The following is a 27,909-nucleotide window of genomic DNA, read 5'->3' on the forward strand; positions in this document are numbered from 1 at the left end:
CTCGGGGAATAGCCACATGCTATCAGTTTAAATGTGATGAGGGGGAACTAGCTATGTACTACTAATTATTATTATTGATAACGCCTTAAGCATCCCCTAATATGGCCTGTCAGCCATTCAGTATATGATATACATACAACTGAAATGTGCCTACAAGTTGATGGAAATATGTCCCTGAAAACAGTGCAGTGTATAGATATGTCGGACTGTACAAGCTGGGAGGATTATGTTTGCTAAACTGAACTTCCACATTTATTGCCTGTCAAGTTATGAATTATAAAAAGTTATTACATGTCTGATAGAAAGGTTCTGAACCACAATCAAATGAAGTTGTTTATCAAAAAGACATATATATCTCTTCACCTTGTCTATGAAGTAGCTAGCTCTATGTAGTGGGTGAAATGCCTCTTTGAAATGTATGCCTCTCAGTGTTACGATACGCCACATCTGTCAAAAAGGTGTTTGGGCAATCATTGAGTCGTTATTGGGGTTGTCTGTACATCAGGAGGTGAAATGGGATGTCCTCGATAACTACCGATAAACATTCGATTAAAGGGCTACCTTCTCCTTCTGAATGGACAGGAAATCACCCCGGGATCTGTAAAACAGATTATGTTCTGTTAAATATAACAGATTTTAAATATGTTTGATGTTTAAATGAACCTTTTATCACCTGTCCAAATATATATACATATTTAATTTATGTGTTCCGTCAGAATTCAGAAAATGCAATGTCACTTAAGATGTCTCTATAATATGAGTGCATTCTCTGGTTGCTTAGAATGGATTTTATTCGCAATATTGAAAATAATGAACTTCATTTAAATACGTTATGCCCAGTTTTATATATGTTGTATGCTTATTCTAGCCGTGAACAGCCGGGGTCATTTTGAGTTGGGAATCTCCTTGTAGTAGTTGGTGACTACCTCACTGAACAACTGGTTCTCTAATTGATGAAGCTATCTCCGCCCACCAGGTGACTTATGTAGACCTTTGGTCTGTACCATCATCAGGAGGCTCAAACCAGCACATATGTCGCAGCTTCCTGAAAATATGCAAAAATTTTGAACACATACCCTAACTGACTTGGCCTTGGTTTGTTTTGTTTAACGTCCTATTAACAGCCAGGGTCATTTAAGGACATGCCAGGTTTTGGAGGTGGAGGAAAGACGGAGTACCCTGGAGAAAAAACCACCGGACTATGGTCAGTACCTGGCAACTGCCCCACGTAGGTACTGACCGTAGTGCTGTTGCCAGGTACTGAATTGACAAGTACTGACTTGGCATACATGGGGTGGTCATCCTTAAATGACAATTGCTTTGATAGAATTTAAAAAAAAAAAAGAAGGAAAACTAGAGCAGGAAGAGATGGCAGAGAAAAGGGAGCTAGGTTTCAAGTAGGGCAATGAATTGATTTAGGTGTCAAAAGGTGTAATTATTGAGTATTGCCTTATCACTTAATTGTTTGTATAATAGGAGATCTCTCTCTCTGACAGGTCAGGGCTGTCTTTTGCCAGGTTATGATATCGAATCAGGCAGGTCAATATCCTGCTCGAGTGCATCAAGCTTTGTCTATAACGGTGCATCTGTGGTGCAGCCTTTAAGAAGCTTTCATCCTCGTCCATTATAAATGACATACCTGGATAATTAGGTAGTGAAAAAGATTACAATACCTGCACGTCAGGTCAAGGTCACCGAAACTTCGTCCAGACAGGGACGTACATCAGTCTGTGTGTGTCTCAAAGGCTTTTTTTACCTGTAACAGCAAATTTACAAGTTTACACTGGAGTTTTAATGACAAAAAAAATTAATTGGTGTCTGGTTAGAAGAGAGAAATTATCTTCCCCACAGCCAGCGACTAATTGGACGTACAATTAAACTTCAGTTAGTCTTAGTACCTGTTGAATGGTGACAGTGATCCAGAAAGCCGCCAATTTAACAACCATTGTTGTCACACTGAATGACATGGTCTAGCATTACATAGTACTGATTGGTCGCTTCTTTCAGTTCAAATTAAAAAATTTGGCATATTATCATAATTAAGTGATTTACCGAGATATATACAATTACTTATTTTTTTCTAAATTTTAATAAGGGGATTATAAGGGGGAAAAAGAAAGTTAATTGAGTCCTGCTTTAAATGGAAATAAATCAATTGATTCATATATATAAATATTTGTGGTATATCTATATTTAAAAAAAAAACCAGCCTGTCTGTAAGATCGTAGTTAGAGCTAGTGCAGTTTAGATCGGATTGTATTTGTTATTGCCCTAGAGATTGACAGATTAGTCAGTGATGATTTTATAATTCCTACACTGAAATCAGCATTTTAAAAATTTTATTTGAAATTAATACAGTTTCCCTTTGAAATTATATATTATGGTTTTATTATAGCTTTTTTTTTAAATTTTATTTTTATTTTTTTTTTTTCAAATAGACTTGATATTAAAATTTAAGTTTCTGTGAAAGTGATTTCCTTTGGATAATAAGAGTTATATTAGCTTGATAGTGATCACGGAGCTATGAGTGCATTACGACACTGGAGTACAGGTATTGAGAGGACAGGTACGCAGTTCATTCTGACCTACACCTGACTTGACAATAGGGATATCACACCTGTCGTTGATTACACCAGGCTCAGCCCACTATCTGCTGCATCTTTATGTGTCTACCTATGAACCAATCAAAATCACCAGCTGTCTGTACACTTTCACTTTCTTTAGTCTAAACACTGGCATAATATCTAGATCCATCACCTGTTTGAAAGTTGTCCTTGACATGTTGACCTCAAGTACCCGGGAATTATCTAGACCATCCACCTGTCAGTTCACTTTCTCCAACCTTGACCTTAATTACCAGGGTATAATTTTGACCCATCACCTGTCAGTACACTTTCAACATCCTTGACCTTAAGTACCAGGGTATTCATTTTGACCCATCACCTGTCAGTACACTTTCACCATCCTTGACCTTAAGTACCAGGGTATTAATTTGACCCATCACCTGTCAGTACACTTTCACTATCCTTGACCTTAAGTACCAGGGTAATATTTTGACCCATCACCTATCGGTACACCTTCCTTGACCATAAGTATTGAGGTATTAGAGACCCATCACCTGTTGGGAAAGTATCCATGACCATAAATACTGGGGTATTATTTTGACCCATCACCTGTCGGTAAAGTATCCTTGATCATAAATACTGGGGTATTATTTTGACCTATCACCTGTCAGTAAAGTATCCTTGATCATAAATACTGGGGTATTATTTTGACCCATATCGGTACACTGTCCTTGACCATACATACTGGGGTATTATTTTGACCCATCATCTATCGGTTCACTGTCCTTGACCATAAGTACGGGGGTATGTTCTTGACCCATCACATGTAGTCTCAGCTGAAGACTATGGAATCCCTACAGGTTACTAATTTGAGCCTGTGATGGTCAGTTTGTTTAGAAATTACCAAAATTTGTTTCAGGTGTTGGGGTCAAACCACCATGGGTCATTTTTCTGTACAAAGGTCATGTACAGAGTGCTGACCTCAACCGGAGGTCATCGTCCAGACAGAAGTTAGACACTAGTCACCTTAATGCATGCTCATATTCCTATCACATAGGTAATCGCACATTAGGACGCTCTGGCCAGTGGCCTTGTCCATCAGTTTTGTTACACTCAGGGCTATGGTGTCATCTTCAACCATCACTCATGTCCAGTAATGGTCAAGCTCCAGTAACTGACCACAGCGTCTCTTACCTGAGATTTAAATTTCTACACATCCTGATTAATATTTCCTCTTATCTGGACTAATCAGTACTTTCTCACACCTTTATATATACCATACATGTATTTATCATATTACATTTGTCCTTCCTCAAATTCTGATCAAATATTCGTAGTCATAATGGTTTTAAATGTGTATTATCTTGTACCCTATTATTCCTATTGATCGTTAGATTTCTATAAACCATCAGACTTTCCCATGTCTTCATGTCTAAATGTTATAAATTATAAATGAGCTTCAATATATTCTTTTAAACTTGTATGAATATTTAATTTGATGTGTTTACGAAGATTAATTGCTTGGTAAGAATTCTTTGAAATGTTTATTCCTGAAGTGATTTAAACGAAATTCTATGAAACCACAGAAAAAGTTATTGCTCACAGGAAAAAAATTAATCTTCTTTTTCTGTGGTCATTATAGGTCAATAAAGATGTGAAAAAGGTCAAGGACAGGCTACCTATATCTATAGGTAGGAATCTTCATTGTCCAATAATGGAAGATTCCATCTAGAGTCATGGGGATGGCAGGCTCTGTAACCTCTTTAATGGACACCCAAAGGAACCTGACTTACCTAAGGACGAAGGATGGACCCAGTCCAGTTCTGGACAGGAACTTTTTTCAGGAACCTCAGCGAGTGCATGATCACCTGGTAAAATATGATTAATATGCATTTTAAGTCATTTGTATATTTTGTATAAATCTAACAATCTTGGGGATTGTAACTAGGTGAAACTGTCAACAGTTTTATTTTATAATTTACAAAATTTAGAAAATTTGATTACAAGATAATTACACTTTTTCTGAAATATTAAGAAAATATGGAATTAAGGCTCTTTCCACAGACCATCAAATCATTATCAAGTCCTTTTATTAAAAAAAAAAGTGTTTTGGACTTTCAAGGTCATAATTCAATTCTCCAAAGAAATGCGATTTCCATTTTTGAGTGCTTTGTATGAAACTTCTTTTGAATTGCAAATTTTGTTGCTATTTCCATATTGAAAGAAATGTTACGCTGTGCCCAGAATCCATACCAGGGAGTCTGAAAAATGGGCCCTAAGGAATGGAGTTACGTTATTTCCTCTAAAAAAAATATGTCATTGTTGTGCTAGTTTACCAAGGTTATAACAATGTATGAGACTTTTTATGTCTCTGACAGCATTCACTTTTCTGTATGTAGCAGATGTCAGCTACAGGATTAGATTGTATTTTGGTATGTATAGACGAATGTATGCCATGGTGTCGGAGGAAAAATAGTGCTAGGTATATCAGTCCTGTAATATAGTTACCGCCACGACAGGTTATCTAAAATATTAATTTTAATATGCCCCTTGGAGCATGTACAAGGTGTTCAATGAAATACACTTGGGACATTTCAGTGAAAGGACATCAACATTTCAGTAAAAACATGTCAATTACCCAATTTAATTTTGTAAAGAGTCTCGTAAAGGCTTTCAGGTTAAGTGATAGTATTAAGATTTCAAACAGAGGTTGGACAGATTAGTAGCATTTGATTACAATCTTTTTAGTTTCGCCTGTTGTGGAGTTGAGGGTGTTTATAATTAACTCTGTCATTTGTTGGTCCGCATCTGGATGCGAGCAAGCCTCCATCTGACATGGTTGTCACACTTACATTCGTAAGTACGAACTCCCCACGCGTCGCTACTCAAGTGTACCGCAGCTGTGCGACTAACCAACCTTATCCAACAAGTAATTGTTCTTTCACGGTCCACAGAAAATGAAGGCTTCGATAATGTATTGCAATTTCTCAAATAGCCTAGCTGAGATAAGTGGTATTCGATAGATTTAATTGAAATTATCACATTGAAAAATCTTGGCTTTTTCAGCGATTAATGTATAATGATGTGTTGGAATTTAGACTGTCATTTAGCTATGATTTGACATAATCTAAGTGTCTGAGATTTAATTGATATTTTTAAGTGGAGCCAGGTGTAATGATGATACCTTATGTGTGACTTTGATTGGCTGGTCTCTGTGATCTCTGATCATTTGATTGGCTGGTCTCTGTGATCTCTGATCATTTGATTGGCTGGTCTCTGTCATCTCTGATCATTTGATTGGCTGGTCTCTGTCATCTCTGATCATTTAATTGGTAAGTCTCATTTGTCTCTTTGTCTTGGATTGACTGATTTCAGTCTTGTATGAACATTTGATTTGCCAAACTCATTTGTCTCTGATCATTTGATTGGTTGGTCTCAGTCTAGTGTGATCATTTGATTGGCTGTTCTCTGTCATCTCTGATCATTTGATTGGTTGGTCTCAGTTGTCTGTGTACCTTTGATTGGCTGGTCTCAGTTGTCTGTGTACCTTTGATTGGCTGGTCTCAGTTGTCTGTGTACCTTTGATTGGCTGGTCTCGGTTGTCTGTGTACCTTTGATTGGCTGATCTCGGTTGTCTGTGTGCCTTTGATTGGTTGGTCTCAGTTGTCTATGTACCTTTGATTGGCTGGTCTCAGTTGTCTATTTGCCTTTGATTGGCTGGTCTCGGTTGTCTGTGTACCTTTGATTGGCTGGTCTCGGTTGTCTGTGTGCCTTTGATTGGCTGGTCTCGGTTGTCTGTGTGCCTTTGATTGACTGGTCTCAGTTGTCTATTTGCCTTTGATTGGTTGGTCTCAGTTGTCTGTGTGCCTTTGATTGGCTGGTCTCAGTTGTATGTGCTCCTTTGTTGGGTAAAAGGATAAATCTTGTTTGATTTAGTTTAAACTTTGTTTGATTTAGTTTAAACTTGATTGTCAACTTGATCATTTCGTGTCAGGGTCAGTTGTGATATTTTGTTTTAAATGAGGCCAAAATAAAAATAGCTTTCTACTAATGTGCCAAAAAAAAAAGGGAAATAAGATAAAAAGTATTTCTGACCTACCTAGGTCAGAAATACTTTTTATCTTATTTCCCTTTTTTTTTTGTATCTTAAATTTGATTAATTAAACATTGAAATATGATGTAATATATACATAATGTAACATGTAAATGTACATTTAATTTTATATTTAGATCACTTCCCCCCATGATTGTTTTACACATTCTAAGTAACTAAAGACACTTGAATTGCATATGGGTCGTTTAGTACAAGTAAAGCGTCTAGGTGACACTTTTACTGGCATTGTCTAAATCTATCAAGTAGGATCTGGATTTCCAGACTGGATTCACTCTTTATGTATTTTAGTCAATAAAAACTAAAGGGTTGGGGGTTAAAAATAGGGAGGGTCGGGTTACCAGAAACAAAGCTTTTTTTTTAAAGGCCTGATAGAAATATTGACTAGCTTCAGAATCATTCTCATATACTTCCCTGTTACTGTGGTCAACAGACGGATTCTCTGGCTAAATACAACTTCCCTTAAATGTTCATTCACAAAAATGTTCTGCATCGTCAAACCCATGAAGGACTGTTCAACTGTTAAAACATGATTAATGCTATTTGGTGTCATAGAATTATAGTTATCAAGTTTTAAAATGTCAGCTGAAGTAGGAAGGGGAAAAAAATATGAACAAAGCCATGAAAAGAAAATTGTAAAAACTTTAATTAGCTGGAAAATCATCGGTTGTTCCCTCATCATAAAGATATTGGAAAACTGACATGCCAGGTAGACAATGTTCGGTGCGGATTGAAATCCTAACCAGGTAGTAAGTGTGTATAGAAGTACTGATTAAGCTGAACATGTCGTGAGTGGTGACCGTTACAGTCTGTTTTGTCTGCTATCTCGTATCATCACTCATTTCTCTGACGGAATGGCTGGCATTTCTTTGATGTGATTTTAGGAAGGTAAAACGACAGCCATTTCTCCCTTGGTAGCTTTTCCCACTTGAGTACCTCCGGGATCCACAGACAATTGAAATGTTATAACTGTATTTTTGAAACAAAACTGGCATTTGCTATTTTTTCTCAGGCTTCGGAACACCCAGGTGGAAAGGTAATGAGGACAGTTTCAATTGTCATGATGGCTTTTATCAGGCGATGTTCACAGGTCATCGTATACGCCTGACTCTTGCTTTTCTGATTCTTCCCAAACGTAGGTATGATCCTGGTTAAAACAAGTTTTGAAACTCGTGATCGGAATCTGTTTTTTTTTTTTTTTTTTGTGACGGCAGTTTAGATGGCAAACAAGTGTAGCGGAAATGTAACTATGTATGTGATATACCGATAAACCGCAGAAATAAACTGTGACAAAGCGCCGATTATCTCCCCCGTAATTGTCACAATAATAGACCAAGATCCCTATCAACCAACCAATTAACAGATCATAGGTCATGACCTTTCCCCTTGATCTTTAACCAGAACTGGCCTTAGATAATGGGCATTGTTTTATCAGAGAACTCTTACCATTGTAATTCGGAAGAATGAGTTTCGTATGAAACTGGAAGTTCGAGGATAATACACAACAATACTCTCGTATAGATATGACAGGACGACAATAGCCAGTCTTCTGGCAGGTTACACAGATAGACCCTGTATACGGTTGATACTTCTTCTGACAACCAACTTCAAAAACATCAAAGGTACGTTATTAATGTAGCAAGATCTATCCGGAGACCCCTGGGACCACCTGTCAGGATACTGAAATTTCTCTGTCCAGATAATCCTGGACGTCCTGTCTGGACACAGAAACTAACCTGTCAAGAGAGACCTGGAACCACTTGTATAGACACTGAAACTTTTCTGTCCAAAGAATCTAGGACCAACCATATCTGGACACTAAACTTGTCCGTCCAGAGAGCCCTAGACCACCTTTCTGGACACTGATGCTTGCCTGTCCAGAGAACCCTTAGACCGTTGTCTTGTCCAGACACTGAAAGTTTTCTGTCCAGAGAACCTTGCAATGGACACTTGTTTGTACAGGTGAAACTTGTTTGTCCAGAAAACCCTGGGATCACCTGTTCGGACACTCTGAATTGTCTGTCCAGAGAACCTTGGACACTTGTTTGTACAGGTGAAACTTGTTTGTCCAGAAAACCCTAGGATCACCTGTTTGGACACTCTGAATTGTCTGTCCAGAGAACCTTGGACACTTGTTTGTACAGGTGAAATTTGCGCATGTGGGTTAATGTTGCATTTATAATTAAAAAGAACAAAAAACATCATGTTTTAATATAAATTCAATATTTAATGATTTCCCGGTTAGTTCTGTTTGTTTTTTTGATCGGATTTTAATGTTAGGTGTCCAACGTCTTTATCGGGATGTTTTTGTCGTTCCTCGTGTTCTCGCGTGGTCACGTGACCGGCACGAAGGACTACATTAACACTTGGTCGGTAAATATGGCCAGAGCACCCGACCAACGTATTTTGTCGTACAAACAAATATGATACACTTATTCATCGTGCTAAGAAACCGAGAAAAAGTGCTGTACATTCTTCTATTTATTCAAGTATGGTTACATAACGGCGTTATAAACAGGTGTTAATTGAAGAAATGCCGATTAATTGACTACTTTTTAAGTAATTTTGACGATGTTTGTCATTTTCGTAAGAATGTACAGCACTTTTCGTTGCTCTCATACAATTACCTTCACGCTCGTACCTGTTTCATAAGTATTGATTTAGGGTAGTCGGGTGCTCTAGGACGATTCATAGAGCAAGTGTTAATGTTCATTCTCCAATATTGGAACTCTTCAGTGTTTTAAGTATCGAAATCGGCATATAGAAACGAACAGACGTTAATAAACGAATGCAATGGATCGTAATTAATTCAATTAATTATTTACAGATGATTTCCAAAGACATAAGGTATAGTTAGAAGTTTTCGGCTGTACACATGCAAGTTTGTAAATTCGTCACTGTGATGAAACCATCGTCCTCGTCGTTGCCATGACAGCCGATCGAAGCTGCGATCACGAATGCACTGACAAAGTGAAAGTTGAAGTATTTTTCGCAACATGCGGTTTAAACTTAAAATTACAATCACACCTCAAATTGATTGGGGTTGTTTAATCATACCTGATCAATTGAATTATCAGAAAACTAACAAAAACATTAAAAAACACAGAATGAAGCCTTCGTGTCAGGCAGTTCAGACACAACGCGGGATCTGTAAACAATGTGACGTCATTGGAATGTTCAAGTTGCAACAATGTACAACAATGTATATTTTACATGAATACACTAATGAGCAACAAAACGGGACGCAACATTAACCCACATGCGTGGTTCTGTGCCTACTCCAGTCACAAGAAATTATCGGTATAATTAACACTTTGTGTGTTATAAATAATCTATCTGGAATGTGTATTGCCAGATACAGCCATTGTGACAATTGTACTAGTACAGCCGACCTTTGTTTGGACCTTGTTGTGTTAATTCCGTTGAATACAATCAATATGTGATAATTTATAGTTTTCCCTGTGTTTTCCTGCAAGTGCTGTTGTTAATCTGTTCAAAAGGTCTTCCTTGAAATGGTTCTGTTAGATTTTACTCTGCTTCCCAGAAAACAGACGTTACTGGGCCATAATATAAAATTTGTTTAATTTCAAAATTCTGTAAGAGGAGTGGAAAGTGCACGGCCAGTACATGGTTCGAACCCCAGACCTCCGAACTCTAGCAGGATGCTCTACCAATTGAGCTACCTTTGGATGTGTGTATATTCAGGAATTGTATTGTCTTGGTCATTGTTACTATAAATAGAATTGAAATTTTGTTAATTTGGGATTTGCTTTCATTTTGATTCCTTATGCCACGTTTGGCATGCACATAGGTGACATAGGTCATGAGGTCCGTTTCAAGACCAAGATAAACCAAAGTATACGTACTGTATTCTGGTACTGTTAAGTATACATACTGTATTCTGGTACTGTTAAGTATACGTACTGTATTCTGGTACTGTAAAGTATACATACTGTATTCTGGTACTGTAAAGTATACGTACTGTATTCTGGTACTGTTAAGTATACGTACTGTATTCTGGTACTGTTAAGTATACGTACTGTATTCTGGTACTGTTAAGTATACGTACTGTATTCTGGTACTGTTATAAGTATACGTACTGTATTCTGGTACTGTAAAGTATACGTACTGTATTCTGGTACTGTTAAGTATACGTACTGTATTCGGGTACTGTTAAGTATACGTACTGTATTCTGGTACTGTTAAGTATACGTACTGTATTCTGGTACTGTTAAGTATACGTACTGTATTCTGGTACTGTAAAGTATACGTACTGTATTCTGGTACTGTAAAGTATACGTACTGTATTCTGGTACTGTTAAGTATATGTACTGTATTCTGGTACTGTTAAGTATACGTACTGTATTCTGGTACTGTTAAGTATACATACTGTATTCTGGTACTGTTAAGTATACATACTGTATTCTGGTACTGTAAAGTATACGTACTGTATTCGGGTACTGTTAAGTATACGTACTGTATTCTGGTACTGTTAAGTATACGTGTACTGTATTCTGGTACTGTTAAGTATACATACTGTATTCTGGTACTGTTAAGTATACGTACTGTATTCTGGTACTGTAAAGTATACGTACTGTATTCTGGTACTGTAAAGTATACGTACTGTATTCTGGTACTGTTAAGTATACATACTGTATTCTGGTACTGTTAAGTATACGTACTGTATTCTGGTACTGTTAAGTATACGTACTGTATTCTGGTACTGTTAAGTATACATACTGTATTCTGGTACTGTTAAGTATACATACTGTATTCTGGTACTGTAAAGTATACGTACTGTATTCGGGTACTGTTAAGTATACGTACTGTATTCTGGTACTGTTAAGTATACGTGTACTGTATTCTGGTACTGTTAAGTATACATACTGTATTCTGGTACTGTAAAGTATACGTACTGTATTCTGGTACTGTAAAGTATGCGTACTGTATTCTGGTACTGTGAAGTATGCGTACTGTAATCTGGTACTGTTAAGTATACGTACTGTAATCTGGTACTGTTAAGTATACGTACTGTATTCTGGTACTGTTAAGTATACGTGTACTGTATTCTGGTACTGTTAAGTATACATACTGTATTCTGGTACTGTAAAGTATACGTACTGTATTCTGGTACTGTAAAGTATGCGTACTGTATTCTGGTACTGTGAAGTATGCGTACTGTAATCTGGTACTGTTAAGTATACGTACTGTAATCTGGTACTGTTAAGTATAGGTGTACTGTATTCTGGTACTGTTAAGTATACATACCGTATTCTGCTACTGTAATATGATAAAGGCAGTGACTAAGGGATAGTGTTATTTTGATAGTTGATCTGATCCTAATTATGCGTTATGATTGAAAGGTCTGAGTTGGTGAAAATCCCCTACTACAGTGGTGTTTTGTGACTGATAATGGTTAGTTTTGTGTATCAAGTTTGTGTCGTCTTCCGACTGATGTTACACTCCCACATCTATTGTCAAGGCGAAAATGGTACAACAAGGTTCGGCTTCACAAACACAATTCGGCCCATTTTCCTCCCTCTTACCCGCACTGTCTAAAGTTTTCGGCTATTATAATCTGTTAAAGATGTCTGGGAGCTGCATACAATACCGTGGCCGCTATGTGACAAGAATACAACCCTTAACACTTAATTGAACACCAAACACCAGAACATCTAAGGTAGACATGTTCATTGAGGGTCGGTACGCATCCCTCACCCCGGATTACTAGATCACACGATTAACCCCACCATCGTATTGTTCCGGTTTTTTTTTTGTCCGTGACTGGTCACCTTTGGCCAGTGGTGCATGTGCTGTACTTATCAGGGCATCCAGGTATACTGTATTGTTGTTACGATATTTACCTGCGTTTTAACCCAAACGACCTTATTGACTCCCGCGTAATTGTTTTGACTGTCAACAGAATCATAGTTTGTTAAATTTAAATTCCAAAATATGGCCGACTATTGACCTGCTCATTATTTTTCTGTTGTGACTGATAATATACCCTGCAGGTGTCTTGCTACTAATATTGCTCATTAAGGCGGATAATATTTGAAAGTCAGTCTTTAGATTTAAAAAATAAATGCCCTCCAAGCAAACTGTTGATCTTAGCATAATACAGATTAAATTTTAAGTATATTAATAGTTTGTCTTCGGCTTCTGATAAAGATTAATGAATTAGGAATGGTAGCTGCCCTGTGGTCTTCTTTAGTCTTCTAGATCAGTAAGGATCTTGCCAGTAAAACTCCATAGTCACTAGATGGTTGGATGTTATTTTGCCTTGATAGTTTCTTCTGTTGTGAAGCCTCACATTTCTGGTTGAAACATGTGAGATAACTGCATGTTTTACATTTGATACAAACACCTTTATAACCTGTCTATACCAGAAACCTGTCTATACCAGAAACCTGTCCATATCAGAAACCTGTCCATATCAGAAACTTGTCTACCAGAAACCTGAACTTAACAGATATCTGCACATACTTTCCAACGTCCCTGTTTTGGTAAGACTCCCAATTTTAGACCCTAAATTTAGAAATGAATTACAAATTTGTAAAACTTCTTTATTGCTCATAATTTTAAAAATTCCAATTGAACAGCTTAGGATATGTAGTCTTAGGAATAGATTTGTCGAAAAGTGGTCAATTTTTTATATACTTTTCTCAGGCTTGAATATTTGAACATATGCAATCTCTCCATGAAGCATTTAGAAGCAGATTTCTGAACACAAATACTATCAATATCATCAATTTCGCCAAGAAGTGTGGCATGGATGTAGGTTGATTTCACTGTGAAGTGATGGATGTTGGTTGATTTCACTGTGAAGTGTTGGTTGATTTCACTGAGAAGTGTTGAATGTAGGTTGATTTCACTGAGAAGTGATGGATGTAGGTTGATTTCACTGAGAAGTGTTGTAGGTAGGTTGATTTCACTGAGAAGTGTTGGATGTAGGTTGATTTCACTGTGAAATGTTGTAGGTAGGTTGATTTCACTGTGAAGTGATGGATGTTGGTTGATTTCTCTGAGAAGTGGTTTTTTTTGTTGATTTCACTGATAACCTATCTGTATTAGATTATCAGGATTCTTTGTTTATAAACAGATGGTCGGCTGTCACAAACCAATAAATCCAAGTTTCTGTTGTTGTTTCTGTGACAGAACAATGACGAATACACAGGTAATCATCTTTTAATTGTTTTTTGTGCGACACAAAAACGTCAAACTTCTCTAATCTTGAACATATGCCATCACACATGCCTGTGTGTACCCCATGCCTCTGTCACTGCGGCTGACAGATATTGCTTTAAAAAAGATCTGGTCACACTGACATCTGTTTGCCTGATCAAGAACAAATGTAACCCAGTGTTGCCTTGCCTTGTGCGTATTTGTGTGTGCATCTACGCAGAGGGCATTGACCTTGTTACATCAGCAGCCATATTGTTCTAACTTTGTGTAGCAACTGATTTGTCTGTGGTCCTGCTGTACTGCAGTAGATCCCTGTAGTGTGCGTGTACTGAATGTTCACAAACAGGCCCATTGACAGTTTTTGTTGTGTCTGTAATAGTATTGAATTGTGTAATAGTTCTGTTAACACTGTGGCTCGACATGTATTACGACATATATTACGTAACCTCACAACACGGCACAGAACCGCACCTACTTCACAAAGGTTACCTCTGGTGACGCAGTCCGCTGCGCATATTACCTGTGCACATGTACTTACCTGTCGACTCGTTAGCATTAGGGGCATGCGTGAGTGAGACAGATTTTTCACACCTGCAGAAGCTGGGCTGTTTGTTATTATGGTCGGGACATCACAGTATGCTACAGGCACTGATTCACCTTATTCATCAACCAATTCTCACCTGTAAAGTCCTCACCTGGTTCTATAATACCTGTGAGGGTTTTTTTTAATCATTTATACTCAATTTGTCAGAGAAATATCCTTTGCAGACATACATCCTAAAACATTATGTCATTCTTTTGTATGTAGATATTTTATATAGATTCTTTTATTAAATAAAAAAAAAAATATAAATGTTGAGATTTAAAAATTATTTGAAAGAATTTAAGATGTTAAGTTTCATTTCATTAGACTATGACTGCTGCCGTTTCAGACAGTCATTTTAAATTGTCTGTCAGTTAAGAATTGACAGAAAGACGATATTTTAAAGTAGTATCTAGTTTTTGACCTTGGCATTATATTACATCTCCCAAACATTGAAAATAACTACATGTATTCAATATGTTAAAAGTAAAATCTAATATTGTAATTATATGTAAGCTTGTTGATATTTGAGGCTCGGCGTTGGGTCCTAATACGTGTGTTCGAATAATTATACCGCTTCATCATATAACAAGAAAATACACATCCTGAAAACAGGCTATTTTTTAAGTACAGTAAAATGTAATTGAATCTCCTGTTGAACTTTGAGATAATCCTGTCATATGCCTTGACAACGCTCCCATTTATCAGCCGGGGAGACACTCCTATATTTGGGGACATTTAGGAGAAAAGCCTGGCGACTGATTATTGAGAATCACTGCTTTCTTTAGTGCAGAAGCGATCAGGTCCAAGCATTCATGACTGCGTAACTGCGTAAGGTAACTGCCGAATAAGTTGTAGTTACAACACTGGAATTGTCGTTATCAGTGCCCATCATCAAATGGGCCACTTTATTGCTGGTAATGTTTTAACTTGTTATTTTCAATATGTCCCCTTGAAAAAGAAGCTTGTTGAGGAGTCCGATCAAGAGAAAACTGTGTGTCCGTATTTTCATGGTTATTGCGTGATTTGCGATAACAAAACCCTCAAAACGATAAAAAGTAAATAAAAACGAAGTACAACATTTGTACGGAGCATGACATCGCAGAATAAGGTTACCAGGTACTTGGACGTGGGATGGTTAAAAACTGTTGTTAACGGCAACCAGCTGTGATACCTGTATAAGATTATCCATGTGTGATATTGGGGGACGATTTGTGGGTGGATGGGGGACTTTCACTAGGTCAGGTCTCTCAGTACGAGTGTCAAACCTTTTTTGTCAGTTTTTTTTTTAAATTTTTTCATCCAAACTTGTCTCTTCATCATCAGTTCAGAACATTTCTATATCAACTAGATGCAAAAAAAAAATGTGCATAATATCTTGCTTTTGTGTAAATTTTTTTTTTTTTTTTATCATTAAAGAAATGAATGTACACAGTTAAGTCTTTGCATTGAAGACAAGCTATATTCCACACATATGATGATGTATATGTACCGTTAATATTTTAGGGAGAGGGCTGGTATAAGCTGTACCTGTTGGTTAATTTCCTTTGTGCCTATAAATCTGCACAGTAAAATATTCTGAAATGACATGAACATACAAAGATGTCTGGAAACACATAAGTAAATTACTGTTAAAAACTCTCTGTGATTATTTATATACACGAATCCATTCCTTTGTGTAGATGAATTGAGATCTATCATTCTAAGCACCTATTCAGTTTAAAAAGGTCTTTCAGATTAGGAATATTAGAAAGAATGTTTTCTTATTTATTGTACAAACTTGTCAGTAGGAAGTTCAATAATCAGAATATATGATGTCTGGCCAGACAGAAACTGCTGATCAGAAGTTCCCTAGAGCTCTATCTACTGATCAGTAGTTCCCTAGGGCTCTATCTACCGATCAGTAGTTCCCTAGGGCTCAGTAGTTCCCTAGGGATCTATCTCCCGATCAGTAGTTCCCTAGGGCTCTATCTACCGATCAGTAGTTCCCTAGGGCTCTATCTCCCAATCAGTAGTTCCCTAGGGCTCTATCTACCAATCAGTAGCTCCCTAGGGCCCTATCTACCGATCAGTAGCTCCCTAGGGCCCTATCTACCGATCAGTAGCTCCCTAGGGCTCTATCTACCGATCAGTAGTTCCCTAGGGCTCAGTAGTTCCCTAGGGCTCTATCTACCGATCAGTAGTTCCCTAGGGATCTATCTACCGATCAGTAGTTCCCTAGGGCTCTATCTACCGATCAGTAATTCCCTACGGCCCTATCTACCGATCAGTAGCTCCCTAGGGCTCTATCTACCGATCAGTAGTTCCCTAGGGCTCAGTAGTTCCCTAGGGATCTATCTACCGATCAGTAGTTCCCTAGGGATCTATCTACCGATCAGTAGTTCCCTAGGGCTCTATCTACCGATCAGTAGTTCCCTAGAGCTCTATTTCCCGATCAGTAGTTCCCTAGGGCTCTATCTACTGATCAGTAGCTCCCTAGGGCTCTATCTCCCGATCAGTAGTTCCCTAGGGCTCTATCTCCCGATCAGTAGCTCCCTAGGGCTCTATCTCCCGATCAGTAGTTCCCTAGGGCTCTATCTACTGATCAGTAGCTCCCTAGGGCTCTATCTACCGATCAGTAGTTCCCTAGGGCTCTATCTACCGATCAGTAGTTCCCTAGGGCTCTATCTACCGATCAGTAGTTCCCTAGGGCTCTATCTACCGATCAGTAGTTCCCTAGGGCTCTATCTCCCGATCAGTAGTTCCCTAGGGCTCTATCTAATGATCAGTAGTTCCCTAGGGCTCTATCTACTGATCAGTAGCTCCCTAGGGCTCTATTTACCAAGAAGGGAGGGTTCTAATGACCGAAATGCTGAAATCATCCTCCTTCAAATTTTAACTTCCTGCATTCCTGAGTCATGTTCGGGTTTGAACTTATGCAAAAGATTTCTATTGATTTTCAAAACCTGTGACCTAATTTGTGTAGCATTTTGTGGCGTTTGTAGCCGGCTTAGATAGAGTCTTGTCGGATATACAACATGTCTTGTTTTAGCTCAAGTCTAGCTGTGTTCATTTATCTTTAAGTTTCAGTGCAACAGTACAAGGCATTGAATCGCTATGGTAAATTGATAAGGATTTTATGAATATTTAAAGATGGTTACCACAAAAATGTACCATCAATATGAAAAGAGAAGTTGATGCTATAAATGAATTAATAATTTACATATACATGTATAGCAAGATAGATGTGCCCCGTACATTTACTGAAAATAAACTTCAAACATGTTTATATATATATACTTTCATTTCAAAACCTATCAGTGTATAAATGTCTCTTTTCTTATTTGAATTCATTCCATCACTTTTTTCTCTTAAAACTTTATATATTTAATTCATTAGTTAAACTGACACATGATTCGCTAGACCTCGCACAAGTAATCGTAATAACTACCTGTTTTGGTCCGTTACCTGGAATAAATCATTCTGATAGGACAGTCCCGCAGGTGAACTTGTCCAGGACTTGAATAGATAGGCAGAGCCTTGTTTCCAAGAATTTTCTCTAGCTGTAAAAAACCTTCACCTCTCCGTGTAGTTGTATAACAGTTGTATGGGATTGGCTTAATATATTCATACTAAACGTCCTTCACGGTGGTTTACAACGCACACATCCGCATTTCTCAACTTTCCCTCCAACATTTAAATATGTATACCTATCCATTCTCACATTCTATCCATTCTGTCTGTCTGTCTGTCTGTTCATTCTGTCTGTCTGCCCATGCTCACTTTCTGTCCACTCTCACTGTCCATTCTTGTTCTCTGACCATTCTCACTCTCTCTCTCCATTCTCGCTGTCTGTCCATTCTCACTCTCTCTCCATTCTCGCTATCTGTCCATTCTGGCTGTCTGTCTGTCCATCCATGCTCACTTTCAGTCCACTCTCACTGTCCAATCTTTCTGTCTGTCCATTCTAGCTGTCTGTCCATTCTCACTGTCTGTCCATTCTCACTGTCTGTCCATTCTCACTGTCTGTCCATTCTCACTTTCTGTCCACTTTCACCGTCCATTCTGTCTCTGTTCATTCTTAACTGTCTATCCATTCAATTTCTGTCCATTCTGTCTATCCTCTCACTTTATTTCTGTCCAACAAAATTTGTCCATTCAATTTCTGTCCATTCTCACTGTCTGTCCATTCTCACTTGTTCATTCTTCACTTTCTTCCTCTTTTCATCTGCTCTGAAATCTTATTATCCATCTGCTATGTACAACATATGTGTACAAACTGGGTACTGTCTATAACTATATAGATATTATCTTCACCGTTTATAAAGCATGTCATTTATTACCTATAGGTGTGTGGGAATGTGTGACCCTGAGGATCTAGAGCTGATTAAATTTATATGGCCTCGATTACATTGTCTGTGATTATGATGAATTTGTTTCTTTGACACTGGAAGTGAATGTCCAGTTACCTCAGATACTTCTGAATTGTTTATGAATAATTCATGTTGAGTTCAACCAAGCTGATCTCCGTTATGGCCTTCCAGTTTTATCAGAGATGATAAAAAATGTTGCTCTACAATGTTTTACATTTTATGAATTTATGAATTTCCTTAAAATTCTCAAACTTAACCTTTTCTTTTTGTCATTCATGTGTACAAGCATTTTTTACCTACAATATCTAATGATAAGTGCTATTTTGTAGTAAATAAGTACTGATAGTAATTAGCATTAAGAGAAGTGCTAATTTGTAGTAAATAGGTGCTGATATATAGTAATTAGCATTACGATCAGTGCTAGTTTGTGATAAATTGGTGCTGACTAATTGTAATTAGAATTAAGTGAAGTGCTAGTTTGTAATAAAGAGGTGCTGATATAGTAATTAGCATTATAATCAGTGCTAGTTTGTAGTAAATAGGTGCTGATAGTAATTAGCATTTATTGCTACATATATGCTAATTAGCAGGTATTGGCGAATAAAATGTTTTTGTTAGTTATTGCTAATATCAATTACTTTCTGATGCTAACTGAATATCTTAAGTTCTCGCCCACGATCTATCTGACAGTGTGGAGAATCAGCTCAAAAAATCTTTTATCATCATCTAAGTGACGTAGGTGCTTGTAAATATTATTCACTTTGATAAATCTTTAAACTTTAAAAAAAACAGTTTGATACCCTAATCAGGAAATGTGTGTATTGTAGTGTCCCAGTTTGAATGATCCACCCACGGCTGGGGATTGGGGTCAGATACTACAAAGGTGTGTATGTCTACTCATTCATGCAGAAGTCAAGGTGTCCTACTATACTGTACCCACAACCTACTGTATCGTGGCAGGGGAACTACTTTTAGATCGACCAATCAGATCAAAGGGGCGGAGTTGTTTATTTTGAAATCAGGTATTTCCTAGCGTCCCAAAATTGACCTAGCGTAGCCTGCGTCACATCAGAATAAAAGGCCGACATATGCTGTTTCAATGCCTCACAACATTTAGAAGAAAAAAATTTGAAAGAAGATATGTGAATGAACGTGATCAATTTGCGTAGGCTTAATGCCTTTGTCAGTGATATTTAAGAAGAAAAAAACAAGAATATGAACAACATATTCATTAGATAATATTCAAATTGTCAATAAAGTAAGCACAATGTCTAATGCTGTATTTAAATTTTAAATTTATATCCTTTGATACTCAGTATCATGAAAATAATGTATATATAAATATCGGATTTCCTGGTTGATAAAGAATCACAAAATTATATTAGACTTTCGATGGCTATAGGTGGGGCACTGTACCACTAATCTGTCTGGATACTAAAAACCACAAAGGAAGTAACTACAGACATTTCTGTTATACGGTAGATTAGCGTTGCTTTGTGAACCAGTCCCTACATATAAGTTCACAACCATTTGTGAACTGGTGTCTCAGTAGGTCACCATTGATGTCAGTACTAGGTGAACCAGTCGCTACATAAGTTCACAATTTTCTGTGAACTACAGCCTCAGTAGGTTAACAGGGGTGTCGGTCATTGGTGAACCAATTTACAACTTTATGTAAACCACTGCCTCAGTTTGTCACCATAGGTGTTGGTTATTGGCGAATCATTTCCTAGATAAGTTCACAACTTTGCTGTGAACCAGTGCCTCAGTATGTTACGGTGGTATCAGTTCTCGGTGAACCAGTTCCTAGATAAGTTCACAACTTTTCTGCCTCTTGTAAAAGCGTAGTTGCGATCAGTATGTTATAGTGTTAGTGTCAGTCTCGTTGGGGTGAATCCATGTTAAACAATTTTCAGTGAACCAGTGCTTTGCAGGTTACTGTTGGGCAGCTTTGACCGTCCCAGTAAGCAGACTTTGTGAACATTCTCGTAAGGCCCATGGTGTCGGTACTCAGTGAACTAGTCCCTAGATAAGTTCACAACTTTTGTGAACTTGTGCCATAATAAGTTACCATGGGTGTCAACCTCAGTGGACCAGTTCTCAGACTTACTTTCTGTGAACTGTCATTTCATAGCTCATGATCTTTGCTTCTAAACTAGTCTGAAAAATAAGTAGATATACACATCCAACAAAAAAATCTTTGGAAGAATAATGTTCATCTTAAAAGTTAGCCCTCCCTGTGAAGTATATAAGTCTGATTATCACGTTAACATGACAGAGACATATGCCGACAATGATGTGGTGTGTTTTTGACAAAGTTGTACATCTGCAAATGTTGACATGTTGTAAACTATCATAATATGAGCTCACGCCATACAAACTGGTACACGATTAAAACTTCTGTTGGTGTGAGCTTAAATTGTGATGTTTACAACAGAAATTACTTCAGGCCAAGGATGAGGGATGTGGAGGAAAGAGTTTGGGACAGAATGCCATGTCTCAGCACTGTGTCACAAGTTTTACCCTCCTACATCGAGGATTAGCATTACCAGAGGGAGAAGTCCATACTTGCTTATTCTAAATTATCTGATAACTTGCGTGGTCTCAAACTTTGAACAAATTTGCATTTCCTCCCCATGATAAACTTGTTATCTGTTTGTCCTTACCTAGTCTGTCTATAATCCCTTATCTGTTCTCTCGATCCTGATTTCCTCCTGTTTCCCTTTATCTGTTCTCTAATCCCGATATTCCTCCTATTATCCCTTATCTGTTCTCTCAATCCCTATTTCTATTTTCCTTTCTCTGTTCTCTACCCTTTTTTCCTCCTATTATCCCTTATCTGTTCTCTCAATCCCTATTTCTATTTTCCTTTCTCTGTTCTCTACCCTTTTTTCCTCCTATTAACCCTTATCTGTTCTCTCAATCCCTATATTCCTCCCTTTCATTTTGTCTTTCTGTTCATAAGATTTTCATTTATTTATTTTGGTGAACAACATGTTTGATTCATCTCTGTAAATACTAACTTTAGGATATTGTAGTACAACCGCCCTTTAACGATAAGTAAATCGCTACCTAATCATTATTTGACCTTCATGGCCCCGGGCCATAACTCCACCCAATACACCCACAGTTCTCTTCCTGCCATTGATTGTTTTAACCCCCACTGTTCCTCATAGTAGCCATCATAGAGGTGACGGGCTTTTGACCACCATCCATTAAAAACATGACTAACTGAAATTCCTGTACATCACTATGGACTTCTACCTACATAATTGTCGGAGGTGCCCCTTCTACCCGTAATCGCAGGGATTAAATCACAAAAGTTTAAATCAATTCAAAAGTTCAACATTATTTTGTAATTCTAAAGTGCTACGTCACCTGTTAAATGACATAGGTATGATTAGAACCGGGACTTAAAATTAGCCTGGCATCAGGCTAATCCCTACGTAATTAGCTCAGCTGTGATCAGACTTAATACCCTAGAAAGTTTGGATGTGAGGTAACCGTACAGATCAAAAGGTGGTGACATTTTGTGTAATGATGACAGTCGACATTGTCCATCACTGTGAAGACCTGATGATATCACAGCGATCTATACAGAACATGCTCGTTTTCTGACGAATTTCATAATCCAGTTCCCTCCTCTTTCCCCTCCTCCTTCCTTCGAACCTATTGTCCGTCCCTCGGACGACCTTCATCGTTAATACAGGTATTGGTGAGTGTTTTAGTCATGCGGTTATTCTAGTCATCATGGGGTGTACCGACCCAAATACCTTCCAGCGATACGTCAAGTAGACATGCTGTTAGTGAAGGTACGAAAAATAATTAACGTACAATTAGCGACATTTCATGGTCAGAGTTTTTAATCCGTCTTTAATCTTCTCAGCCGAAGTATTTAGACAGATTTCAATTTTAATCCCAAGATTTAAAATAGTCTTTGAAAATGAAAAGTGTTTTGTTATTTTTGCGCGGTACCAGTAATCTCCTTAAGAGAGTTAGTGCCGATTTTGTGGTTTCGTCTGACAAATTTTCCGATAACTCACCTGGTTGTTTTGACGGAGCCCAAATACTTGACCTAGGTCATGCATGTGGTTTTGAAAAATATATTGATCCTTACCACGCTCCGATTATCGTAACAATGACATTTAAAACTAATATATACTTAACACTGACATTTAAAACTAATGCATTGTATATAAGCCTTTGATAATTCTTGAGTTGAAATTTTCTTCAAAGTATTTCTTTAAAAAAAACGTCATGATCTTCAATGAGTTATATTTAAGTGCTCCGACTTTTTGTGTCGTCACGTTCTTTCCGCTGGTTGAATGATATTAGGCTACATATAAATAATTAATTAGTGTTAATTAGTGTTAATTAGTGTTTATTAGTGTGTGCAATTAAGTTTTCGGAAACTTCATGAACCAGGTATATCATAATTTGTTAATTAATTTTCTACAGTTGTTTATTTTCTTTAATTATGTTAACATTTTTGGCAGGAACTACTTTTCTATTTTTTCCAAATTTACATCTTTATGTATGACATGATGACATTTAGATTTGAATTTCGTTGATGAAACCTCAGTCATCAACTTATTCTTCCTCCCTGACTTTTGGGTACATTTTTGTTCTATGTTTACTTAAAATAGACTTAGCTCTGTATCTTTGCTTAGATTTTGTCTTTAGCTCGATTTAGTGTTTAGCTCAGTTTTGTCTTTAGCTCGATTTTGTGTTTAGCTTGATTTCTAGCTCTTTGCTTACAGTATATCTTTCTTTGAGGTAGGTTAATATGTTTCTTTGAGGTAGATCAATATACTTAGAGGTAGGTTAATATGTGTCTTTGAAGGAGGTCAGTATGTTTCTTTGAGGTAGGTTGATATATTTGTTTAAGGTAGGTTAATATGTTTCTTTGAGGTAGGTTAATATGTTTCTTGAGGTAGGTCAATATGTTTTTTTTGGGGGGGGGGTCAATATACTTCTTAGAGGTAGCTAGGTTAATATTAAAGGAGGTTTATAGTAAAAGCTTTGTTAGTTTTAGTTTGGCTTAGTTCGGTCCCGATACTAAAAGCTATCACTAAATGCTAATTCTGTTTGGACTACTACCTAGTTGAAGGGGTCAGTATATAACTAAGGGTATCGCGCTTGAGAACCGGAACTGTTAGTGTTTGATTATGGTTTAATATTAACGGACTTGACATGATTGTAGGTGGATCTCACAGTTTAGTTGTAGGAATAATCTGTCTGTGATAAATCTCCTGTGACCCAGTATCTTGATAGTCTCAAAGTGCTGGACACATATTGACATAGTCCCTGTAAGACAGTGAATGTAAATAGGGGTGGGTTGATGTGACACTGGCGGCCATTCAACCAGATCATTTCTCCTCATACGACACTCAATCAGTGATCAGCTGATTTAGCTACATGTACCATTTCATGTATTTCGTTTGGTTTGGTTTCATATTGTTTAATGTCCTATCAACAGCTATGGTCAATTAAGGACAACTGGTATTGCTTGTGTATAGTTCATACTGTTGAGAATACAATCAAACTTTCATTACTGTGAAAATAATTTTTTTTTGGCCCACTCAATTTTTAGCTCATAATTCAATTTTAGCTCTTAATTCAATTTTTAGCTTAGAACTAGATTTTTATCTCATAATTCAATTTTTAGCTTATAACTTAATTTTTAGCTCATAATTCAATTTTTAGCTTGTAACTAAATTTTTAGCTCATCAGTGAATTTTTAGCCTATATCTGAATTTTTGGCTCATAAATGAATTCAAACAGATTTGCACAATGATGAAATGTTTTTAACTCACAGTACTTGCCATAGCCCGAGTTTTCTCTGGCCCTGTCACCATGTCTGGTGTAGGGCCAGAGCGCACTACTATATGAAAACGTGGAATTATCCGACACCGTTTGGTGTCGCTAAGAATTTGATGCAAAAACAATAAAATCGGGTGTGACATAACACCTACCTTACATATATGGATAAATGAGATATTTATGTACCCCAAACACCCATTTAGTCTCATCTAGGTGTTTTATTTCGTCCGTACAGGCCCTCGCTTTACGCTAGTCAAAATTTCATACTGTTGACCCGCCATTTTGTAAGTGACAGTACGACTAACCACCCAAATCGGAACGCAATGGACCGAAAAGACCACATATCATTTATTGTGTTTTTCTTCTTACAAAGTTTAAATTATGAAAACTAAGTTGATTATTTCCCAAAAGATGTTATATTCCATTAAAAAAAATCATTATTTATAAATTATAAGCGGTAAAATATATAAAAGTAAATGTTGTATTTTTTTTTCTTTTCGCTCCATCGCGCACAGATTAGGGTAATTAGGCAGACCGCGACCTACATAGTTAGCAATATGGCGTCGAGTCAAGTATGAAATTTTGACTAGCGTAAAGCGAGGGTCTATACAGACGGAATAAAACACCTATATGAGACTAAATGGGTGTTTTGGGGTACATAAATATCTCATTTATCCATATATGTAAGGTAGGTGTTATGTCACACCCGATTTTATTGTTTTTGCATCAAATTCTTAGCGACACCAAACGGTGTCGGATAATTCCACGTTTTCATATAGTAGTGCGCTCTGGCCCTACACCAGACATGGTGACAGGGCCAGAGAAAACTCGGGCTATACTTGCCATAGATATAAGAATAGACATGAACTTCATATACTGTTAGTGCTGTCAAAATTTAACGGAAGGTTTAAAATGCAGAAAACGCTAAAATGAGATAACCACAAAAATATATATGTTTACAGTATCTCAAACTGTTATAACTCAAAGACCATGGTTAACTTGAAGAAAAAATTCTGTTTCAGCAGTGAAAAATTTTAATAGTGAAATTCACCTGGTTACCTTGAATACTCTGAATATCTCGGGAGTTTTTACGAGTTTTTGAGATAACAAAATTTGGCTATATAAGGATTGAATTTAAGGATAGAATTGAGAAGTCATTTCATTTGTGACTTTTGGGAACTAATATGTCATCTTGATTTTCAAAATAAAGAACATCAGAATTGGGATGGTATTCATGCTAGCAGTAATGGAGAGTTAATTAATTTGTTGTATTTTGTCATTAACTTAACTGCTTACATTTGTCTTGTCTGTAATCTTAGGCATGATTTATTTAGTACATGTGTACCGATTGAGATACATAGTTTGTACATATACAATTGTATTATCTAATTGGGAAGTTTCAACTGGGATGTAATTTTAAAATTATTTAGGATAGTACGAATACAGGACACCAATTTACCAAGATCTCTGTTTCAAGTTTAGAAACTCTCGAGCATTGTGAACATAGTTCAGTAAGAAAACACAAAAAATATTGTGTATATAATAGTAACAAAGATATATGCATTAAACATTTACCACACTTGCCTTCGTAATCTAGGAACGTTTACCGTAGTAGCTGTATCTATTGTAATCTGGGAACTTTTACTGTACAAACCATCATAATTTAGGTACATTTACTGTACAAACCATCAGAATTTAGGAACTTTTACTGTACAATCATAATTTAGGAACTTTTACTGTACAAACCATCATAATTTAGGTACATTTACTGTACAAACCATCATAATTTAGGTACATTTACTGTACAAACCATCATTATTTAGGTACATTTACTGTACAAACCATCATGATTTAGGAAGTTTTACTTTACAAACCATAATAATTTAAGTACATTTAATGTACAAACCATCATAATTTAGGTACATTTACTGTACAAACCATCATAATATGCGAACATTTACTGTACAAACCATCGTAATCTAGGTACATTTACTGTACAAACCATCATAATTTAGGAACATTTACTGTACAAACCATCATAATCTGGGAACATTTACTGTACAAACCATCATAATTTAGGAACATTTATTGTACAAACCATCATAATTTAGGAACATTTATTGTACAAACCATCATAATTTAGGTACATTTACTGTACAAACCATCATAATTTAGGAACATTTATTGTACAAACCATCATAATTTAGGAACATTTACTGTACAAACCATCATAATTTAGGAACATTTACTGTACAAACCATCATAATTTAGGTACATTTACTGTACAAACTGTCAAACCATTATAATTTAGGTACATTTAAGATACTGATGATTTGATTGATATGTTCGATGGGTAATGAAGCTGACTGATGTCAATATAAGTGTAAATGCCATTGCCTTCTTTGGCCTGATATGCGGCCTTTTTGCATTAAAGCGCCAAATCGTAATGCGGTCGAACAGACGAAGATAATCGGACATGCACTCTAGCATAGGGCAGATAGCGTGTACCTGCTGCTCAATACAGGTTGGTGAACATGTGTATTTGAGATAGATTCACCTTGAACTAAGATGAGGCAATGGTCAACACAGATAAGTGTTTCGAGCTTAAAAAAACACTGAAATGTGATCCGATTGTCTGACCTTATCAGCACGGCTATCGTTTAGTGATTGTTACATGTTTGGAAACATTAACACTGGAACAAAACAGTGTGTTTATCAACAGGAATCTCGTGCAGAAATTCAAATTGTCTGTGTCTAATTTATATAAATTTAAATACCGTTTTAAGTATCTGTTAACATTCATATTATGCGTCATTCAGTCAGGGTAAAAAATGTATTCGATCGAGTACGGAGATGAGATTTTGAGAGTGATCTGAGGACTATAAGAGGCGTAATTTGATATACTCTAACCCCGCGCGGTGACACACACCCCTACCTTTATACTCCGGTAAAACACTGTTAGCAGGTGATGAGGAATCATGACACTATTGTGCCGATGACGTTTAGATATTTGTATCAATACTACCGAACTTCAAACCCTCAGACACAGATACCTGTTTTTATTGTCTGTACATAACACCAGTGTGTTATTTAATTCGTTTGAACTGAATGCACAACATACCACTATATTCTAGGTGAGGATTCAACCCGTTTTGAGAATTCTCTGATTTTCGCTAAATATTTTGCTGTTGGGCCATCTGTAGTCCTTCCGTTTTATATTGGATTGGTGCAAAAATCTGTAGACGCTTCCATTGACCAGTGTCAAAACTATTAACAGGTGTGACACCTCCG

The 27,909-nt window shown here is 36.9% G+C and overlaps 1 long non-coding RNA gene across 1 annotated transcript in view; it reads left to right on the plus strand.

Annotated features, from left to right (window-relative positions):
- LOC117326287 overlaps window positions 1–27,909 on the plus strand; it is a 70,757-nt gene that overhangs the window by 39,962 nt on the left and 2,886 nt on the right. Inside the window, exon 2 of the long non-coding RNA XR_004532458.1 lies at window positions 4,207–4,435. This is a non-coding gene — a long non-coding RNA (uncharacterized LOC117326287). The remainder of the gene's footprint in view (window positions 1–4,206; window positions 4,436–27,909) is intronic.

This window comes from Pecten maximus, chromosome 4 (genome assembly GCF_902652985.1).
Source record: "Pecten maximus chromosome 4, xPecMax1.1, whole genome shotgun sequence".
Taxonomy (NCBI): domain Eukaryota; kingdom Metazoa; phylum Mollusca; class Bivalvia; order Pectinida; family Pectinidae; genus Pecten; species Pecten maximus.